Raw genomic sequence first — 23,346 nt, 5'->3', positions numbered from 1 at the left:
CCCGTGTCACAGTGCTAGCGTGTCACAATGCCAGTGTCACAATGCAGAGTGTCACAATGCAGAGTGTTACAGTGGCACCGTGTCACAATGCCAGAGTCTCACAGTGCCATAGTGTCGCAATGCGGAATGTCACAGTGCCGGAGTGTCACAATGCAGAGTGTCACAGTGCCAGTGTCACAGTGCCAGAGTGTCACAATGCGAGTGTCACAATGCAGAGTGTCACAGTTCCAGAGTGTCACAATGCCAGAGTGTCACAGTGCCAGAGTGTCACAATGCAGAGTGCCACTGTGCCAGAGTGTCACAATACCAGAATGTCACAGTGCCAGAGTGTCACAATGCAGAGTGTCACAGTACCACAGTGTCACTGTGCTAGAGTGTCACAATGCCAGAGTCACAATGCAGAGTGTCACTCTGCAGTGTGTTACAGTGCCAGAGTGTCACAATGCCAGACTCTCACAGTGCCAGAGTATCACAATGTAGAATGTCACAGTGCCAGAGTGTCACAATTCACAGTGTCACAATACAGAGTGTCACAATGCAGAGTGTCACAATGCAGACTGTCACAGTGCCAGAGTGTCACAGCGCAGAGTGTCACTGTGCGAGAGTGTCACAACGCAGAGTGTCACGGCACCAGAGTGTCACAATGCAGAGTGTCACAATGCAGAGTGTCACAGTGCCAGAGTGTCACAATGCCAGAGCGTCTCAGTGCCAGAGTGTCACAATGCAGAAGGGCACGGTGCCAGAGTACCACAATGCCAGAGTGTCACAGTGCCAGAGTGTCACAGGGCCAGAGTGTCACAATGCCAGAATGTCACAGTGCCAGTGTGTCACAATGCAGAGAGATACAATGCAGAGTGTCACAGTGCCAGAGAGTCGCAATGCCAGAGTGTCACAGCGCCAGAGTGTCACAATGCAGAGTATCACAATGCAGTGTCACAATGCAGAGTGTTACAGTGCCATAGTCACAATGCAGAGTGTCACAATGCCAAAGTGTCACAGTGCCAGAGTGTCACAATGCAGAACGTCCCTGCGCCAGTGTCACACGGCTCAGTGTCACAATGCCAGAGTTTCACAGTGCCAGAGTGTCACAGCGCAGAGTGTCACAGTGCGAGAGTGTCACAGTCCCAGAGTGTTACAATGCAGAGTGCCACTGTGACAGAGTGTCACAATGCAGACTCTCACAGTGCCAGAGTGTCACAGTGCAGTGTCACAGTGCTAGAGTGCCACAATGCCAGTGTCACAATGCAGAGTCTCACAATGCAGAGTCTCACAGTGCCATAGTGTCACAATGCAGAATGTCACAGTGCCAGAGCGTCACAATGCAGAGTGTCACAATGCCAGAGTGTCACAGTGCTAGAGTGTCACGATGCAGAGTGCCGCTCTGCCAGAGTGTCACAATGCAGAGTGCCACTGTGCCAGAGTGTCACAATGCAGTGTCGCAATGCAATGTCACACTGCCAGAGTGTCACAATGCAGACTCTCACAGTGCCAGAGTACCACAGTGCCAGAGTCTCACAATGCAGAGTGTCACAATGCAGTGTCACAATGTAGAGTGTCACAATGCCAAAGTATCATAATGCAGAACGTCACTCTGCCAGTGTCACACGGCACAGTGTCACAATGCCAGAGTTTCACAGTGCCAGAGTGTCACAGCGCAGAGTGTCACTGTGCGAGAGTGTCACAACGCAGAGTGTCACAGTACCAGCGTGTCACAATGCAGAGTGTCACAATGGAGAGTGTCACAGTGCCAGAGTGTCACAATGCCAGAGTGTCTCAGTGCCAGAGTGTCACAATGCAGATCGGCACGGTGCCAGAGTACCACAATGCCAGAGTGTCACAGTGCCAGAGTGTCACAGGGCCAGAGTGTCACAATGCCAGAATGTCACAGTGCCAGTGTGTCACAATGCAGAGAGATACAATGCAGAGTGTCACAGTGCCAGAGAGTCGCAATGCCAGAGTGTCACAGCGCCAGAGTGTCACAATGCAGAGTATCACAATGCAGTGTCACAATGCAGAGTGTTACAGTGCCATAGTCACAATGCAGAGTGTCACAATGCCAAAGTGTCACAGTGCCAGAGTGTCACAATGCAGAACGTCCCTGCGCCAGTGTCACACGGCTCAGTGTCACAATGCCAGAGTTTCACAGAACCAGAGTGTCACAGCGCAGAGTGTCACAGTGCGAGAGTGTCACAGTCCCAGAGTGTTACAATGCAGAGTGCCACTGTGACAGAGTGTCACAATGCAGACTCTCACAGTGCCAGAGCGTCACAGTGCAGTGTCACAGTGCTAGAGTGCCACAATGCCAGTGTCACAATGCAGAGTGTCACAATGCAGAGTCTCACAGTGCCATAGTGTCACAATGCAGAATGTCACAGTGCCAGAGCGTCGCAATGCAGAGTTTCACACTGCCAGAGTGTCACAGTGCCAGAGTTTCACAGTGCCAGAGTGTCACAATGCAGAGTGTCGCAATGCCATGTCACAGTGCCAGAGTGTAACAATGCCAGAGTCTCACAGTGCCATAGTGTCACAATGCAGAATGTCACAGTGCCAGAGTGTCACAATGCAGAGTGTCACAGTGTCAGAGTCACAGTGCCAGTGTCACAATGCGAGTGTCACAATGCAGAGCGTCACAGTGCCACAGTGTCACAGTGCCAGAATGTCTCAGTGCCAGAGTGTCACTATGCCAGAGAATGACAATGGTGAATGTCACTCTGCTAGAGTGTCACAATGCAGAGTGTCACAGTTCCAGAGTGTCACAATGCCAGAGTGTCACAGTGCCAGAGTGTCACAATGCAGAGTGCCACTGTGCCAGAATGTCACAATACCAGAATGTCACAGTGCCAGAGTGTCACAATGCAGAGTGTCACAGTACCACAGTGTCACTGTGCTAGAGTGTCACAATGCCAGAGTCACAATGCAGAGTGTCACAATGCAGTGTCTTACAGTGCCAGAGTGTCACAATGCCAGACCCTCACAGTGCCAGAGTATCACAATGCAGAATGTCACAGTGCCAGAGTGTCACAATTCACAGCGTCACAATACAGAGTGTCACAATGCAGAGTGTCACAATGCAGACTGTCACAGTGCCAGAGTGTCACAATGCAGAGTGTCACTGTGCCAGAGTGTCACAATACAGAGTGTCGCAATGCTATGACACAGTGCCAGAGTGTGACAATGCCAGAGTGTCACAGTGCCATAGTGTCACAATGCAGAATGTCACAGTGCCAGAGTGTCACAATGCAGAGTGTCACAGTGCCAGAGTCACAGTGCCAGTGTCACAATGCGAGTGTCACAATGCAGAGTGTCACAGTGCCACACTGTCACAGTGCCAGAATGTCGCAGTGCCAGAGTGTCACTATGCCAGAGAATGACAATGCTGAATGTCACTCTGCTAGAGTGTCACAATGCAGAGGGCCACTGTGCCAGAATGTCACAATACCAGAATGTCACAGTGCCACAGTGTCACAATGCAGAGTGTCACAGTACCACAGTGTCACTGTGCTAGAGTGTCACAATGCCAGTGTCACAATGCAGAGTGTCACAATGCAGTGTGTTACAGTGCCAGAGTGTCACAATGCCAGACTCTCACAGTGCCAGAGTGTCACAATGCAGAGTGTCACAGTTCCAGAATGTCACAATGCCAGAGTGTCACAGTGCCAGAGTGTCACAATGCAGTGCCGCTCTGCCAGAGTGTCACAATGCAGAGTGCCACTGTGCCAGAGTGTCACAATGCAGTGTCGCAATGCTATGTCACAGTGCCAGAGTGTCACAATGCAGACTCTCACAGTGCCAGAGTGTCACACTGCCCGTGTCACAGTGCTAGCGTGTCACAATGCCAGTGTCACAATGCAGAGTGTCACAATGCAGAGTGTTACAGTGGCACCGTGTCACAATGCCAGAGTCTCACAGTGCCATAGTGTCGCAATGCGGAATGTCACAGTGCCGGAGTGTCACAATGCAGAGTGTCACAGTGCCAGTGTCACAGTGCCAGAGTGTCACAATGCGAGTGTCACAATGCAGAGTGTCACAGTTCCAGAGTGTCACAATGCCAGAGTGTCACAGTGCCAGAGTGTCACAATGCAGAGTGCCACTGTGCCAGAGTGTCACAATACCAGAATGTCACAGTGCCAGAGTGTCACAATGCAGAGTGTCACAGTACCACAGTGTCACTGTGCTAGAGTGTCACAATGCCAGAGTCACAATGCAGAGTGTCACTCTGCAGTGTGTTACAGTGCCAGAGTGTCACAATGCCAGACTCTCACAGTGCCAGAGTATCACAATGTAGAATGTCACAGTGCCAGAGTGTCACAATTCACAGTGTCACAATACAGAGTGTCACAATGCAGAGTGTCACAATGCAGACTGTCACAGTGCCAGAGTGTCACAGCGCAGAGTGTCACTGTGCGAGAGTGTCACAACGCAGAGTGTCACGGCACCAGAGTGTCACAATGCAGAGTGTCACAATGCAGAGTGTCACAGTGCCAGAGTGTCACAATGCCAGAGTGTCTCAGTGCCAGAGTGTCACAATGCAGAAGGGCACGGTGCCAGAGTACCACAATGCCAGAGTGTCACAGTGCCAGAGTGTCACAGGGCCAGAGTGTCACAATGCCAGAATGTCACAGTGCCAGTGTGTCACAATGCAGAGAGATACAATGCAGAGTGTCACAGTGCCAGAGAGTCGCAATGCCAGAGTGTCACAGCGCCAGAGTGTCACAATGCAGAGTATCACAATGCAGTGTCACAATGCAGAGTGTTACAGTGCCATAGTCACAATGCAGAGTGTCACAATGCCAAAGTGTCACAGTGCCAGAGTGTCACAATGCAGAACGTCCCTGCGCCAGTGTCACACGGCTCAGTGTCACAATGCCAGAGTTTCACAGTGCCAGAGTGTCACAGCGCAGAGTGTCACAGTGCGAGAGTGTCACAGTCCCTGAGTGTTACAATGCAGAGTGCCACTGTGACAGAGTGTCACAATGCAGACTCTCACAGTGCCAGAGTGTCACAGTGCAGTGTCACAGTGCTAGAGTGCCACAATGCCAGTGTCACAATGCAGAGTCTCACAATGCAGAGTCTCACAGTGCCATAGTGTCACAATGCAGAATGTCACAGTGCCAGAGCGTCACAATGCAGAGTGTCACACTGCCAGAGTGTCACAGTGCCAGAGTGTCACAGTGCCAGAGTGTCACAATGCAGAGTGCCGCTCTGCCAGAGTGTCACAATGCAGAGTGTCGCAATGCTATGTCACAGTGCCAGAGTGTGACAATGCCAGAGTCTCACAGTGCCATAGTGTCACAATGCAGAATGTCACAGTGCCAGAGTGTCACAATGCAGAGTGTCACAGTGTCAGAGTCACAGTGCCAGTGTCACAATGCGAGTGTCACAATGCAGAGTGTCACAGTGCCACAGTGTCACAGTGCCAGAATGTCTCAGTGCCAGAGTGTCACTATGCCAGAGAATGAGAATGCTGAATGTCACTCTGCTAGAGTGTCACGATGCAGAGTGTCACAGTTCCAGAGTGTCACAATGCCAGAGTGTCACAGTGCCAGAGTGTCACAATGCAGAGGGCCACTGTGCCAGAATGTCACAATACCAGAATGTCACAGTGCCACAGTGTCACAATGCAGAGTGTCACAGTACCACAGTGTCACTGTGCTAGAGTGTCACAATGCCAGAGTCACAATGCAGAGTGTCACAATGCAGTGTGTTACAGTGCAAGAGTGTCACAATGCCAGACTCTCACAGTGCCAGAGTATCACAATGTGGAATGTCACAGTGCCAGAGTGTCACAATTCACAGTGTCACAATACAGAGTGTCACAATGTAGAGTGTCGCAATGCCATGTCACAGTGCCAGAGTGTAACAATGCCAGAGTCTCACAGTGCCATAGTGTCACAATGCAGAATGTCACAGTGCCAGAGTGTCACAATGCAGAGTGTCACAGTGTCAGAGTCACAGTGCCAGTGTCACAATGCGAGTGTCACAATGCAGAGTGTCACAGTGCCACAGTGTCACAGTGCCAGAATGTCTCAGTGCCAGAGTGTCACTATGCCAGAGAATGACAATGGTGAATGTCACTCTGCTAGAGTGTCACAATGCAGAGTGTCACAGTTCCAGAGTGTCACAATGCCAGAGTGTCACAGTGCCAGAGTGTCACAATGCAGAGTGCCACTGTGCCAGAATGTCACAATACCAGAATGTCACAGTGCCAGAGTGTCACAATGCAGAGTGTCACAGTACCACAGTGTCACTGTGCTAGAGTGTCACAATGCCAGAGTCACAATGCAGAGTGTCACAATGCAGTGTGTTACAGTGCCAGAGTGTCACAATGCCAGACCCTCACAGTGCCAGAGTATCACAATGTGGAATGTCACAGTGCCAGAGTGTCACAATTCACAGTGTCACAATACAGAGTGTCACAATGCAGAGTATCACAATGCAGAGTGTCACAGTGCCAGAGTGTCACAATGCAGAGTGCCACTGTGCCAGAGTGTCACAATGCAGAGTGTCGCAATGCTATGTCACAGTGCCAGAGTGTGACAATGCCAGAGTGTCACAGTGCCATAGTGTCACAATGCAGAATGTCACAGTGCCAGAGTGTCACAATGCAGAGTGTCACAGTGCCAGAGTCACAGTGCCAGTGTCACAATGCGAGTGTCACAATGCAGAGTGTCACAGTGCCACACTGTCACAGTGCCAGAATGTCGCAGTGCCAGAGTGTCACTATGCCAGAGAATGACAATGCTGAATGTCACTCTGCTAGAGTGTCACAATGCAGAGGGCCACTGTGCCAGAATGTCACAATACCAGAATGTCACAGTGCCACAGTGTCACAATGCAGAGTGTCACAGTACCACAGTGTCACTGTGCTAGAGTGTCACAATGCCAGTGTCACAATGCAGAGTGTCACAATGCAGTGTGTTACAGTGCCAGAGTGTCACAATGCCAGACTCTCACAGTGCCAGAGTGTCACAATGCAGAGTGTCACAGTTCCAGAATGTCACAATGCCAGAGTGTCACAGTGCCAGAGTGTCACAATGCAGTGCCGCTCTGCCAGAGTGTCACAATGCAGAGTGCCACTGTGCCAGAGTGTCACAATGCAGTGTCGCAATGCTATGTCACAGTGCCAGAGTGTCACAATGCAGACTCTCACAGTGCCAGAGTGTCACAGTGCCCGTGTCACAGTGCTAGCGTGTCACAATGCAGAGTGTCACAATGCAGAGTGTTACAGTGGCACCGTGTCACAATGCCAGAGTCTCACAGTGCCATAGTGTCGCAATGCGGAATGTCACAGTGCCGGAGTGTCACAATGCAGAGTGTCACAGTGCCAGTGTCACAGTGCCAGAGTGTCACAATGCGAGTGTCACAATGCAGAGTGTCACAGTTCCAGAGTGTCACAATGCCAGAGTGTCACAGTGCCAGAGTGTCACAATGCAGAGTGCCACTGTGCCAGAGTGTCACAATACCAGAATGTCACAGTGCCAGAGTGTCACAATACAGAGTGTCACAGTACCACAGTGTCACTGTGCTAGAGTGTCACAATGCCAGAGTCACAATGCAGAGTGTCACTCTGCAGTGTGTTACAGTGCCAGAGTGTCACAATGCCAGACTCTCACAGTGCCAGAGTATCACAATGTAGAATGTCACAGTGCCAGAGTGTCACAATTCACAGTGTCACAATACAGAGTGTCACAATGCAGAGTGTCACAATGCAGACTGTCACAGTGCCAGAGTGTCACAGCGCAGAGTGTCACTGTGCGAGAGTGTCACAACGCAGAGTGTCACAGCACCAGAGTGTCACAATGCAGAGTGTCACAATGCAGAGTGTCACAGTGCCAGAGTGTCACAATGCCAGAGTGTCTCAGTGCCAGAGTGTCACAATGCAGAAGGGCACGGTGCCAGAGTACCACAATGCCAGAGTGTCACAGTGCCAGAGTGTCACAGGGCCAGAGTGTCACAATGCCAGAATGTCACAGTGCCAGTGTGTCACAATGCACAGAGATACAATGCAGAGTGTCACAGTGCCAGAGAGTCGCAATGCCAGAGTGTCACAGCGCCAGAGTGTCACAATGCAGAGTATCACAGTGCCAGAGTCACAGTGCCAGTGTCACAATGCGAGTGTCACAATGCAGAGTGTCACAGTGCCAGAGTCACAGTGCCAGTGTCACAATGCGAGTGTCACAATGCAGAGTGTCACAGTGCCACACTGTCACAGTGCCAGAATGTCGCAGTGCCAGAGTGTCACTATGCCAGAGAATGACAATGCTGAATGTCACTCTGCTAGAGTGTCACAATGCAGAGGGCCACTGTGCCAGAATGTCACAATACCAGAATGTCACAGTGCCACAGTGTCACAATGCAGAGTGTCACAGTACCACAGTGTCACTGTGCTAGAGTGTCACAATGCCAGTGTCACAATGCAGAGTGTCACAATGCAGTGTGTTACAGTGCCAGAGTGTCACAATGCCAGACTCTCACAGTCCCAGAGTGTCACAATGCAGAGTGTCACAGTTCCAGAATGTCACAATGCCAGAGTGTCACAGTGCCAGAGTGTCACAATGCAGTGCCGCTCTGCCAGAGTGTCACAATGCAGAGTGCCACTGTGCCAGAGTGTCACAATGCAGTGTCGCAATGCTATGTCACAGTGCCAGAGTGTCACAATGCAGACTCTCACAGTGCCAGAGTGTCACAGTGCCCGTGTCACAGTGCTAGCGTGTCACAATGCCAGTGTCACAATGCAGAGTGTCACAATGCAGAGTGTTACAGTGGCACCGTGTCACAATGCCAGAGTCTCACAGTGCCATAGTGTCGCAATGCGGAATGTCACAGTGCCGGAGTGTCACAATGCAGAGTGTCACAGTGCCAGTGTCACAGTGCCAGAGTGTCACAATGCGAGTGTCACAATGCAGAGTGTCACAGTTCCAGAGTGTCACAATGCCAGAGTGTCACAGTGCCAGAGTGTCACAATGCAGAGTGCCACTGTGCCAGAGTGTCACAATACCAGAATGTCACAGTGCCAGAGTGTCACAATGCAGAGTGTCACAGTACCACAGTGTCACTGTGCTAGAGTGTCACAATGCCAGAGTCACAATGCAGAGTGTCACTCTGCAGTGTGTTACAGTGCCAGAGTGTCACAATGCCAGACTCTCACAGTGCCAGAGTATCACAATGTAGAATGTCACAGTGCCAGAGTGTCACAATTCACAGTGTCACAATACAGAGTGTCACAATGCAGAGTGTCACAATGCAGACTGTCACAGTGCCAGAGTGTCACAGCGCAGAGTGTCACTGTGCGAGAGTGTCACAACGCAGAGTGTCACGGCACCAGAGTGTCACAATGCAGAGTGTCACAATGCAGAGTGTCACAGTGCCAGAGTGTCACAATGCCAGAGTGTCTCAGTGCCAGAGTGTCACAATGCAGAAGGGCACGGTGCCAGAGTACCACAATGCCAGAGTGTCACAGTGCCAGAGTGTCACAGGGCCAGAGTGTCACAATGCCAGAATGTCACAGTGCCAGTGTGTCACAATGCACAGAGATACAATGCAGAGTGTCACAGTGCCAGAGAGTCGCAATGCCAGAGTGTCACAGCGCCAGAGTGTCACAATGCAGAGTATCACAGTGCCAGAGTCACAGTGCCAGTGTCACAATGCGAGTGTCACAATGCAGAGTGTCACAGTGCCAGAGTCACAGTGCCAGTGTCACAATGCGAGTGTCACAATGCAGAGTGTCACAGTGCCACACTGTCACAGTGCCAGAATGTCGCAGTGCCAGAGTGTCACTATGCCAGAGAATGACAATGCTGAATGTCACTCTGCTAGAGTGTCACAATGCAGAGGGCCACTGTGCCAGAATGTCACAATACCAGAATGTCACAGTGCCACAGTGTCACAATGCAGAGTGTCACAGTACCACAGTGTCACTGTGCTAGAGTGTCACAATGCCAGTGTCACAATGCAGAGTGTCACAATGCAGTGTGTTACAGTGCCAGAGTGTCACAATGCCAGACTCTCACAGTCCCAGAGTGTCACAATGCAGAGTGTCACAGTTCCAGAATGTCACAATGCCAGAGTGTCACAGTGCCAGAGTGTCACAATGCAGTGCCGCTCTGCCAGAGTGTCACAATGCAGAGTGCCACTGTGCCAGAGTGTCACAATGCAGTGTCGCAATGCTATGTCACAGTGCCAGAGTGTCACAATGCAGACTCTCACAGTGCCAGAGTGTCACAGTGCCCGTGTCACAGTGCTAGCGTGTCACAATGCCAGTGTCACAATGCAGAGTGTCACAATGCAGAGTGTTACAGTGGCACCGTGTCACAATGCCAGAGTCTCACAGTGCCATAGTGTCGCAATGCGGAATGTCACAGTGCCGGAGTGTCACAATGCAGAGTGTCACAGTGCCAGTGTCACAGTGCCAGAGTGTCACAATGCGAGTGTCACAATGCAGAGTGTCACAGTTCCAGAGTGTCACAATGCCAGAGTGTCACAGTGCCAGAGTGTCACAATGCAGAGTGCCACTGTGCCAGAGTGTCACAATACCAGAATGTCACAGTGCCAGAGTGTCACAATGCAGAGTGTCACAGTACCACAGTGTCACTGTGCTAGAGTGTCACAATGCCAGAGTCACAATGCAGAGTGTCACTCTGCAGTGTGTTACAGTGCCAGAGTGTCACAATGCCAGACTCTCACAGTGCCAGAGTATCACAATGTAGAATGTCACAGTGCCAGAGTGTCACAATTCACAGTGTCACAATACAGAGTGTCACAATGCAGAGTGTCACAATGCAGACTGCCACAGTGCCAGAGTGTCACAGCGCAGAGTGTCACTGTGCGAGAGTGTCACAACGCAGAGTGTCACAGCACCAGAGTGTCACAATGCAGAGTGTCACAATGCAGAGTGTCACAGTGCCAGAGTGTCACAATGCCAGAGTGTCTCAGTGCCAGAGTGTCACAATGCAGAAGGGCACGGTGCCAGAGTACCACAACGCCAGAGTGTCACAGTGCCAGAGTGTCACAGGGCCAGAGTGTCACAATGCCAGAATGTCACAATGCCAGTGTGTCACAATGCACAGAGATACAATGCAGAGTGTCACAGTGCCAGAGAGTCGCAATGCCAGAGTGTCACAGCGCCAGAGTGTCACAATGCAGAGTATCACAATGCAGTGTCACAATGCAGAGTGTTACAGTGCCATAGTCACAATGCAGAGTGTCACAATGCAGTGTGTTACAGTGCCAGAGTGTCACAATGCCAGACTCTCACAGTGCCAGAGTGTCACAATGCAGAGTGTCACAGTTCCAGAATGTCACAATGCCAGAGTGTCACAGTGCCAGAGTGTCACAATGCAGTGCCGCTCTGCCAGAGTGTCACAATGCAGAGTGCCACTGTGCCAGAGTGTCACAATGCAGTGTCGCAATGCTATGTCACAGTGCCAGAGTGTCACAATGCAGACTCTCACAGTGCCAGAGTGTCACAGTGCCCGTGTCACAGTGCTAGCGTGTCACAATGCCAGTGTCACAATGCAGAGTGTCACAATGCAGAGTGTTACAGTGGCACCGTGTCACAATGCCAGAGTCTCACAGTGCCATAGTGTCGCAATGCGGAATGTCACAGTGCCGGAGTGTCACAATGCAGAGTGTCACAGTGCCAGTGTCACAGTGCCAGTGTGTCACAATGCGAGTGTCACAATGCAGAGTGTCACAGTTCCAGAGTGTCACAATGCCAGAGTGTCACAGTGCCAGAGTGTCACAATGCAGAGTGCCACTGTGCCAGAGTGTCACAATACCAGAATGTCACAGTGCCAGAGTGTCACAATGCAGAGTGTCACAGTACCACAGTGTCACTGTGCTAGAGTGTCACAATGCCAGAGTCACAATGCAGAGTGTCACTCTGCAGTGTGTTACAGTGCCAGAGTGTCACAATGCCAGACTCTCACAGTGCCAGAGTATCACAATGTAGAATGTCACAGTGCCAGAGTGTCACAATTCACAGTGTCACAATACAGAGTGTCACAATGCAGAGTGTCACAATGCAGACTGCCACAGTGCCAGAGTGTCACAGCGCAGAGTGTCACTGTGCGAGAGTGTCACAACGCAGAGTGTCACAGCACCAGAGTGTCACAATGCAGAGTGTCACAATGCAGAGTGTCACAGTGCCAGAGTGTCACAATGCCAGAGTGTCTCAGTGCCAGAGTGTCACAATGCAGAAGGGCACGGTGCCAGAGTACCACAATGCCAGAGTGTCACAGTGCCAGAGTATCACAATGTAGAATGTCACAGTGCCAGAGTGTCACAATTCACAGTGTCACAATACAGAGTGTCACAATGCAGAGTGTCACAATGCAGACTGTCACAGTGCCAGAGTGTCACAGCGCAGAGTGTCACTGTGCGAGAGTGTCACAACGCAGAGTGTCACAGCACCAGAGTGTCACAATGCAGAGTGTCACAATGCAGAGTGTCACAGTGCCAGAGTGTCACAATGCCAGAGTGTCTCAGTGCCAGAGTGTCACAATGCAGAAGGGCACGGTGCCAGAGTACCACAATGCCAGAGTGTCACAGTGCCAGAGTGTCACAGGGCCAGAGTGTCACAATGCCAGAATGTCACAGTGCCAGTGTGTCACAATGCACAGAGATACAATGCAGAGTGTCACAGTGCCAGAGAGTCGCAATGCCAGAGTGTCACAGCGCCAGAGTGTCACAATGCAGAGTATCACAGTGCCAGAGTCACAGTGCCAGTGTCACAATGCGAGTGTCACAATGCAGAGTGTCACAGTGCCAGAGTCACAGTGCCAGTGTCACAATGCGAGTGTCACAATGCAGAGTGTCACAGTGCCACACTGTCACAGTGCCAGAATGTCGCAGTGCCAGAGTGTCACTATGCCAGAGAATGACAATGCTGAATGTCACTCTGCTAGAGTGTCACAATGCAGAGGGCCACTGTGCCAGAATGTCACAATACCAGAATGTCACAGTGCCACAGTGTCACAATGCAGAGTGTCACAGTACCACAGTGTCACTGTGCTAGAGTGTCACAATGCCAGTGTCACAATGCAGAGTGTCACAATGCAGTGTGTTACAGTGCCAGAGTGTCACAATGCCAGACTCTCACAGTCCCAGAGTGTCACAATGCAGAGTGTCACAGTTCCAGAATGTCACAATGCCAGAGTGTCACAGTGCCAGAGTGTCACAATGCAGTGCCGCTCTGCCAGAGTGTCACAATGCAGAGTGCCACTGTGCCAGAGTGTCACAATGCAGTGTCGCAATGCTATGTCACAGTGCCAGAGTGTCACAATGCAGACTCTCACAGTGCCAGAGTGTCACAGTGCCCGTGTCACAGTGCTAGCGTGTCACAATGCCAGTGTCACAATGCAGAGTGTCACAATGCAGAGTGTTACAGTGGCACCGTGTCACAATGCCAGAGTCTCACAGTGCCATAGTGTCGCAATGCGGAATGTCACAGTGCCGGAGTGTCACAATGCAGAGTGTCACAGTGCCAGTGTCACAGTGCCAGAGTGTCACAATGCGAGTGTCACAATGCAGAGTGTCACAGTTCCAGAGTGTCACAATGCCAGAGTGTCACAGTGCCAGAGTGTCACAATGCAGAGTGCCACTGTGCCAGAGTGTCACAATACCAGAATGTCACAGTGCCAGAGTGTCACAATGCAGAGTGTCACAGTACCACAGTGTCACTGTGCTAGAGTGTCACAATGCCAGAGTCACAATGCAGAGTGTCACTCTGCAGTGTGTTACAGTGCCAGAGTGTCACAATGCCAGACTCTCACAGTGCCAGAGTATCACAATGTAGAATGTCACAGTGCCAGAGTGTCACAATTCACAGTGTCACAATACAGAGTGTCACAATGCAGAGTGTCACAATGCAGACTGCCACAGTGCCAGAGTGTCACAGCGCAGAGTGTCACTGTGCGAGAGTGTCACAACGCAGAGTGTCACAGCACCAGAGTGTCACAATGCAGAGTGTCACAATGCAGAGTGTCACAGTGCCAGAGTGTCACAATGCCAGAGTGTCTCAGTGCCAGAGTGTCACAATGCAGAAGGGCACGGTGCCAGAGTACCACAACGCCAGAGTGTCACAGTGCCAGAGTGTCACAGGGCCAGAGTGTCACAATGCCAGAATGTCACAATGCCAGTGTGTCACAATGCACAGAGATACAATGCAGAGTGTCACAGTGCCAGAGAGTCGCAATGCCAGAGTGTCACAGCGCCAGAGTGTCACAATGCAGAGTATCACAATGCAGTGTCACAATGCAGAGTGTTACAGTGCCATAGTCACAATGCAGAGTGTCACAATGCAGTGTGTTACAGTGCCAGAGTGTCACAATGCCAGACTCTCACAGTGCCAGAGTGTCACAATGCAGAGTGTCACAGTTCCAGAATGTCACAATGCCAGAGTGTCACAGTGCCAGAGTGTCACAATGCAGTGCCGCTCTGCCAGAGTGTCACAATGCAGAGTGCCACTGTGCCAGAGTGTCACAATGCAGTGTCGCAATGCTATGTCACAGTGCCAGAGTGTCACAATGCAGACTCTCACAGTGCCAGAGTGTCACAGTGCCCGTGTCACAGTGCTAGCGTGTCACAATGCCAGTGTCACAATGCAGAGTGTTACAGTGGCACCGTGTCACAATGCCAGAGTCTCACAGTGCCATAGTGTCGCAATGCGGAATGTCACAGTGCCGGAGTGTCACAATGCAGAGTGTCACAGTGCCAGTGTCACAGTGCCAGTGTGTCACAATGCGAGTGTCACAATGCAGAGTGTCACAGTTCCAGAGTGTCACAATGCCAGAGTGTCACAGTGCCAGAGTGTCACAATGCAGAGTGCCACTGTGCCAGAGTGTCACAATACCAGAATGTCACAGTGCCAGAGTGTCACAATGCAGAGTGTCACAGTACCACAGTGTCACTGTGCTAGAGTGTCACAATGCCAGAGTCACAATGCAGAGTGTCACTCTGCAGTGTGTTACAGTGCCAGAGTGTCACAATGCCAGACTCTCACAGTGCCAGAGTATCACAATGTAGAATGTCACAGTGCCAGAGTGTCACAATTCACAGTGTCACAATACAGAGTGTCACAATGCAGAGTGTCACAATGCAGACTGCCACAGTGCCAGAGTGTCACAGCGCAGAGTGTCACTGTGCGAGAGTGTCACAACGCAGAGTGTCACAGCACCAGAGTGTCACAATGCAGAGTGTCACAATGCAGAGTGTCACAGTGCCAGAGTGTCACAATGCCAGAGTGTCTCAGTGCCAGAGTGTCACAATGCAGAAGGGCACGGTGCCAGAGTACCACAATGCCAGAGTGTCACAGTGCCAGAGTGTCACAGGGCCAGAGTGTCACAATGCCAGAATGTCACAGTGCCAGTGTGTCACAATGCAGAGAGATACAATGCAGAGTGTCACAGTGCCAGAGAGTCGCAATGCCAGAGTGTCACAGCGCCAGAGTGTCACAATGCAGAGTATCACAATGCAGTGTCACAATGCAGAGTGTTACAGTGCCATAGTCACAATGCAGAGTGTCACAATGCCAAAGTGTCACAGTGCCAGAGTGTCACAATGCAGAACGTCCCTGCGCCAGTGTCACACGGCTCAGTGTCACAATGCCAGAGTTTCACAGTGCCAGAGTGTCACAGCGCAGAGTGTCACAGTGCGAGAGTGTCACAGTCCCAGAGTGTTACAATGCAGAGTGCCACTGTGACAGAGTGTCACAATGCAGACTCTCACAGTGCCAGAGTGTCACAGTGCAGTGTCACAGTGCTAGAGTGCCACAATGCCAGTGTCACAATGCAGAGTGTCACAATGCAGAGTCTCACAGTGCCATAGTGTCACAATGCAGAATGTCACAGTGCCAGAGCGTCACAATGCAGAGTGTCACACTGCCAGAGTGTCACAGTGCCAGAGTGTCACAGTGCCAGAGCGTCACAATGCAGAGTGCCGCTCTGCCAGAGTGTCACAATGCAGAGTGTCGCAATGCTATGTCACAGTGCCAGAGTGTGACAATGCCAGAGTCTCACAGTGCCATAGTGTCACAATGCAGAATGTCACAGTGCCAGAGTGTCACAATGCAGAGTGTCACAGTGTCAGAGTCACAGTGCCAGTGTCACAATGCGAGTGTCACAATGCAGAGTGTCACAGTGCCACAGTGTCACAGTGCCAGAATGTCTCAGTGCCAGAGTGTCACTATGCCAGAGAATGAGAATGCTGAATGTCACTCTGCTAGAGTGTCACGAAGCAGAGTGTCACAGTTCCAGAGTGTCACAATGCCAGAGTGTCACAGTGCCAGAGTGTCACAATGCAGAGGGCCACTGTGCCAGAATGTCACAATACCAGAATGTCACAGTGCCAGAGTGTCACAATGCAGAGTGTCACAGTACCACAGTGTCACTGTGCTAGAGTGTCACAATGCCAGAGTCACAATGCAGAGTGTCACAATGCAGTGTGTTACAGTGCAAGAGTGTCACAATGCCAGACTCTCACAGTGCCAGAGTATCACAATGTGGAATGTCACAGTGCCAGAGTGTCACAATTCACAGTGTCACAATACAGAGTGTCACAATGCAGAGTGTCACAATGCAGACTGTCACAGTGCCAGAGTGTCACAATGCAGAGTGCCACTGTGCCAGAGTGTCACAATGCAGAGTGTCACAGTTCCAGAATGTCACAATGCCAGAGTGTCACAGTGCCAGAGTGTCACAGTGCAGTGCCGCTCTGCCAGAGTGTCACAATACAGAGTGCCACTGTGCCAGAGTGTCACAATGCAGTGTCGCAATGCTATGTCACAGTGCCAGAGTGTCACAATGCAGACTCTCACAGTGCCAGAGTGTCACAGTGCCCGTGTCACAGTGCTAGCGTGTCACAATGCCAGTGTCACAATGCAGAGTGTCACAATGCAGAGTGTTACAGTGGCACCGTGTCACAATGCCAGAGTCTCACAGTGCCATAGTGTCGCAATGCGGAATGTCACAGTGCCGGAGTGTCACAATGCAGAGTGTCACAGTGCCAGTGTCACAGTGCCAGAGTGTCATAATGAGAGTGTCACAATGCAGAGTGTCACAGTTCCAGAGTGTCACAATGCCAGAGTGTCACAGTGCCAGAGTGTCACAATGCAGAGTGCCACTGTGCCAGAGTGTCACAATACCAGAATGTCACAGTGCCAGAGTGTCACAATGCAGAGTGTCACAGTACCACAGTGTCACTGTGCTAGAGTGTCACAATGCCAGAGTCACAATGCAGAGTGTCACTCTGCAGTGTGTTACAGTGCCAGAGTGTCACAATGCCAGACTCTCACAGTGCCAGAGTATCACAATGTAGAATGTCACAGTGCCAGAGTGTCACAATTCACAGTGTCACAATACAGAGTGTCACAATGCAGAGTGTCACAATGCAGACTGTCACAGTGCCAGAGTGTCACAGCGCAGAGTGTCACTGTGCGAGAGTGTCACAACGCAGAGTGTCACAGCACCAGAGTGTCACAATGCAGAGTGTCACAATGCAGAGTGTCACAGTGCCAGAGTGTCACAATGCCAGAGTGTCTCAGTGCCAGAGTGTCACAATGCAGAAGGGCACAGTGCCAGAGTACCACAATGCCAGAGTGTCACAGTGCCAGAGTGTCACAGGGCCAGAGTGTCACAATGCCAGAATGTCACAGTGCCAGTGTGTCACAATGCAGAGAGATACAATGCAGAGTGTCACAGTGCCAGAGAGTCGCAATGCCAGAGTGTCACAGCGCCAGAGTGTCACAATGCAGAGTATCACAATGCAGTGTCACAATGCAGAGTGTTACAGTGCCATAGTCACAATGCAGAGTGTCACAATGCAGTGTGTTACAGTGCCAGAGTGTCACAATGCCAGACTCTCACAGTGCCAGAGTGTCACAATGCAGAGTGTCACAGTTCCAGAATGTCACAATGCCAGAGTGTCACAGTGCCAGAGTGTCACAATGCAGTGCCGCTCTGCCAGAGTGTCACAATGCAGAGTGCCACTGTGCCAGAGTGTCACAATGCAGTGTCGCAATGCTATGTCACAGTGCCAGAGTGTCACAATGCAGACTCTCACAGTGCCAGAGTGTCACAGTGCCCGTGTCACAGTGCTAGCGTGTCACAATGCCAGTGTCACAATGCAGAGTGTCACAATGCAGAGTGTTACAGTGGCACCGTGTCACAATGCCAGAGTCTCACAGCGCCATAGTGTCGCAATGCGGAATGTCACAGTGCCGGAGTGTCACAATGCAGAGTGTCACAATGCCAGAATGTCACAGTGCCAGTGTGTCACAATGCACAGAGATACAATGCAGAGTGTCACAGTGCCAGAGAGTCGCAATGCCAGAGTGTCACAGCGCCAGAGTGTCACAATGCAGAGTATCACAATGCAGTGTCACAATGCAGAGTGTTACAGTGCCATAGTCACAATGCAGAGTGTCACAATGCAGTGTGTTACAGTGCCAGAGTGTCACAATGCCAGACTCTCACAGTGCCAGAGTGTCACAATGCAGAGTGTCACAGTTCCAGAATGTCACAATGCCAGAGTGTCACAGTGCCAGAGTGTCACAATGCAGTGCCGCTCTGCCAGAGTGTCACAATGCAGAGTGCCACTGTGCCAGAGTGTCACAATGCAGTGTCGCAATGCTATGTCACAGTGCCAGAGTGTCACAATGCAGACTCTCACAGTGCCAGAGTGTCACACTGCCCGTGTCACAGTGCTAGCGTGTCACAATGCCAGTGTCACAATGCAGAGTGTCACAATGCAGAGTGTTACAGTGGCACCGTGTCACAATGCCAGAGTCTCACAGTGCCATAGTGTCGCAATGCGGAATGTCACAGTGCCGGAGTGTCACAATGCAGAGTGTCACAGTGCCAGTGTCACAGTGCCAGAGTGTCACAATGCGAGTGTCACAATGCAGAGTGTCACAGTTCCAGAGTGTCACAGTGCCAGAGTGTCACAGTGCCAGAGTGTCACAATGCAGAGTGCCACTGTGCCAGAGTGTCACAATACCAGAATGTCACAGTGCCAGAGTGTCACAATGCAGAGTGTCACAGTACCACAGTGTCACTGTGCTAGAGTGTCACAATGCCAGAGTCACAATGCAGAGTGTCACTCTGCAGTGTGTTACAGTGCCAGAGTGTCACAATGCCAGACTCTCACAGTGCCAGAGTATCACAATGTAGAATGTCACAGTGCCAGAGTGTCACAATTCACAGTGTCACAATACAGAGTGTCACAATGCAGAGTGTCACAATGCAGACTGTCACAGTGCCAGAGTGTCACAGCGCAGAGTGTCACTGTGCGAGAGTGTCACAACGCAGAGTGTCACGGCACCAGAGTGTCACAATGCAGAGTGTCACAATGCAGAGTGTCACAGTGCCAGAGTGTCACAATGCCAGAGCGTCTCAGTGCCAGAGTGTCACAATGCAGAAGGGCACGGTGCCAGAGTACCACAATGCCAGAGTGTCACAGTGCCAGAGTGTCACAGGGCCAGAGTGTCACAATGCCAGAATGTCACAGTGCCAGTGTGTCACAATGCACAGAGATACAATGCAGAGTGTCACAGTGCCAGAGAGTCGCAATGCCAGAGTGTCACAGCGCCAGAGTGTCACAATGCAGAGTATCACAATGCAGTGTCACAATGCAGAGTGTTACAGTGCCATAGTCACAATGCAGAGTGTCACAATGCCAAAGTGTCACAGTGCCAGAGTGTCACAATGCAGAACGTCCCTGCGCCAGTGTCACACGGCTCAGTGTCACAATGCCAGAGTTTCACAGTGCCAGAGTGTCACAGCGCAGAGTGTCACAGTGCGAGAGTGTCACAGTCCCAGAGTGTTACAATGCAGAGTGCCACTGTGACAGAGTGTCACAATGCAGACTCTCACAGTGCCAGAGTGTCACAGTGCAGTGTCACAGTGCTAGAGTGCCACAATGCCAGTGTCACAATGCAGAGTGTCACAATGCAGAGTCTCACAGTGCCATAGTGTCACAATGCAGAATGTCACAGTGCCAGAGCGTCACAATGCAGAGTGTCACACTGCCAGAGTGTCACAGTGCCAGAGTGTCACAGTGCCAGAGTGTCACAATGCAGAGTGCCGCTCTGCCAGAGTGTCACAATGCAGAGTGTCGCAATGCTATGTCACAGTGCCAGAGTGTGACAATGCCAGAGTCTCACAGTGCCATAGTGTCACAATGCAGAATGTCACAGTGCCAGAGTGTCACAATGCAGAGTGTCACAGTGTCAGAGTCACAGTGCCAGTGTCACAATGCGAGTGTCACAATGCAGAGTGTCACAGTGCCACAGTGTCACAGTGCCAGAATGTCTCAGTGCCAGAGTGTCACTATGCCAGAGAATGAGAATGCTGAATGTCACTCTGCTAGAGTGTCACGAAGCAGAGTGTCACAGTTCCAGAGTGTCACAATGCCAGAGTGTCACAGTGCCAGAGTGTCACAATGCAGAGGGCCACTGTGCCAGAATGTCACAATACCAGAATGTCACAGTGCCAGAGTGTCACAATGCAGAGTGTCACAGTACCACAGTGTCACTGTGCTAGAGTGTCACAATGCCAGAGTCACAATGCAGAGTGTCACAATGCAGTGTGTTACAGTGCAAGAGTGTCACAATGCCAGACTCTCACAGTGCCAGAGTATCACAATGTGGAATGTCACAGTGCCAGAGTGTCACAATTCACAGTGTCACAATACAGAGTGTCACAATGCAGAGTGTCACAATGCAGTGTGTTACAGTGCCAGAGTGTCACAATGCCAGACTCTCACAGTGCCAGAGTGTCACAATGCAGAGTGTCACAGTTCCAGAATGTCACAATGCCAGAGTGTCACAGTGCCAGAGTGTCACAATGCAGTGCCGCTCTGCCAGAGTGTCACAATACAGAGTGCCACTGTGCCAGAGTGTCACAATGCAGTGTCGCAATGCTATGTCACAGTGCCAGAGTGTCACAATGCAGACTCTCACAGTGCCAGAGTGTCACAGTGCCCGTGTCACAGTGCTAGCGTGTCACAATGCCAGTGTCACAATGCAGAGTGTCACAATGCAGAGTGTTACAGTGGCACCGTGTCACAATGCCAGAGTCTCACAGTGCCATAGTGTCGCAATGCGGAATGTCACAGTGCCGGAGTGTCACAATGCAGAGTGTCACAGTGCCAGTGTCACAGTGCCAGAGTGTCATAATGAGAGTGTCACAATGCAGAGTGTCACAGTTCCAGAGTGTCACAATGCCAGAGTGTCACAGTGCCAGAGTGTCACAATGCAGAGTGCCACTGTGCCAGAGTGTCACAATACCAGAATGTCACAGTGCCAGAGTGTCACAATGCAGAGTGTCACAGTACCACAGTGTCACTGTGCTAGAGTGTCACAATGCCAGAGTCACAATGCAGAGTGTCACTCTGCAGTGTGTTACAGTGCCAGAGTGTCACAATGCCAGACTCTCACAGTGCCAGAGTATCACAATGTAGAATGTCACAGTGCCAGAGTGTCACAATTCACAGTGTCACAATACAGAGTGTCACAATGCAGAGTGTCACAATGCAGACTGTCACAGTGCCAGAGTGTCACAGCGCAGAGTGTCACTGTGCGAGAGTGTCACAACGCAGAGTGTCACAGCACCAGAGTGTCACAATGCAGAGTGTCACAATGCAGAGTGTCACAGTGCCAGAGTGTCACAATGCCAGAGTGTCTCAGTGCCAGAGTGTCACAATGCAGAAGGGCACAGTGCCAGTGTACCACAATGCCAGAGTGTCACAGTGCCAGAGTGTCACAGGGCCAGAGTGTCACAATGCCAGAATGTCACAGTGCCAGTGTGTCACAATGCAGAGAGATACAATGCAGAGTGTCACAGTGCCAGAGAGTCGCAATGCCAGAGTGTCACAGCGCCAGAGTGTCACAATGCAGAGTATCACAATGCAGTGTCACAATGCAGAGTGTTACAGTGCCATAGTCACAATGCAGAGTGTCACAATGCAGTGTGTTACAGTGCCAGAGTGTCACAATGCCAGACTCTCACAGTGCCAGAGTGTCACAATGCAGAGTGTCACAGTTCCAGAATGTCACAATGCCAGAGTGTCACAGTGCCAGAGTGTCACAATGCAGTGCCGCTCTGCCAGAGTGTCACAATGCAGAGTGCCACTGTGCCAGAGTGTCACAATGCAGTGTCGCAATGCTATGTCACAGTGCCAGAGTGTCACAATGCAGACTCTCACAGTGCCAGAGTGTCACAGTGCCCGTGTCACAGTGCTAGCGTGTCACAATGCCAGTGTCACAATGCAGAGTGTCACAATGCAGAGTGTTACAGTGGCACCGTGTCACAATGCCAGAGTCTCACAGCGCCATAGTGTCGCAATGCGAAATGTCACAGTGCCGGAGTGTCACAATGCAGAGTGTCACAATGCCAGAATGTCACAGTGCCAGTGTGTCACAATGCACAGAGATACAATGCAGAGTGTCACAGTGCCAGAGAGTCGCAATGCCAGAGTGTCACAGCGCCAGAGTGTCACAATGCAGAGTATCACAATGCAGTGTCACAATGCAGAGTGTTACAGTGCCATAGTCACAATGCAGAGTGTCACAATGCCAAAGTGTCACAGTGCCAGAGTGTCACAATGCAGAACGTCCCTGCGCCAGTGTCACACGGCTCAGTGTCACAATGCCAGAGTTTCACAGTGCCAGAGTGTCACAGCGCAGAGTGTCACAGTGCGAGAGTGTCACAGTCCCAGAGTGTTACAATGCAGAGTGCCACTGTGACAGAGTGTCACAATGCAGACTCTCACAGTGCCAGAGTGTCACAGTGCAGTGTCACAGTGCTAGAGTGCCACAATGCCAGTGTCACAATGCAGAGTGTCACAATGCAGAGTCTCACAGTGCCATAGTGTCACAATGCAGAATGTCACAGTGCCAGAGCGTCACAATGCAGAGTGTCACACTGCCAGAGTGTCACAGTGCCAGAGTGTCACAGTGCCAGAGTGTCACAATGCAGAGTGCCGCTCTGCCAGAGTGTCACAATGCAGAGTGTCGCAATGCTATGTCACAGTGCCAGAGTGTGACAATGCCAGAGTCTCACAGTGCCATAGTGTCACAATGCAGAATGTCACAGTGCCAGAGTGTCACAATGCAGAGTGTCACAGTGTCAGAGTCACAGTGCCAGTGTCACAATGCGAGTGTCACAATGCAGAGTGTCACAGTGCCACAGTGTCACAGTGCCAGAATGTCTCAGTGCCAGAGTGTCACTATGCCAGAGAATGAGAATGCTGAATGTCACTCTGCTAGAGTGTCACGATGCAGAGTGTCACAGTTCCAGAGTGTCACAATGCCAGAGTGTCACAGTGCCAGAGTGTCACAATGCAGAGGGC

Source organism: Melanerpes formicivorus, unplaced genomic scaffold (genome assembly GCF_026170545.1).
Source record: "Melanerpes formicivorus ecotype bairdi unplaced genomic scaffold, bMelFor1.0.p_v2 SCAF_130, whole genome shotgun sequence".
In the NCBI taxonomy this organism is placed as follows: Eukaryota; Metazoa; Chordata; class Aves; order Piciformes; family Picidae; genus Melanerpes; species Melanerpes formicivorus.
Note: the sequence above shows the minus strand (reverse complement) of the source record.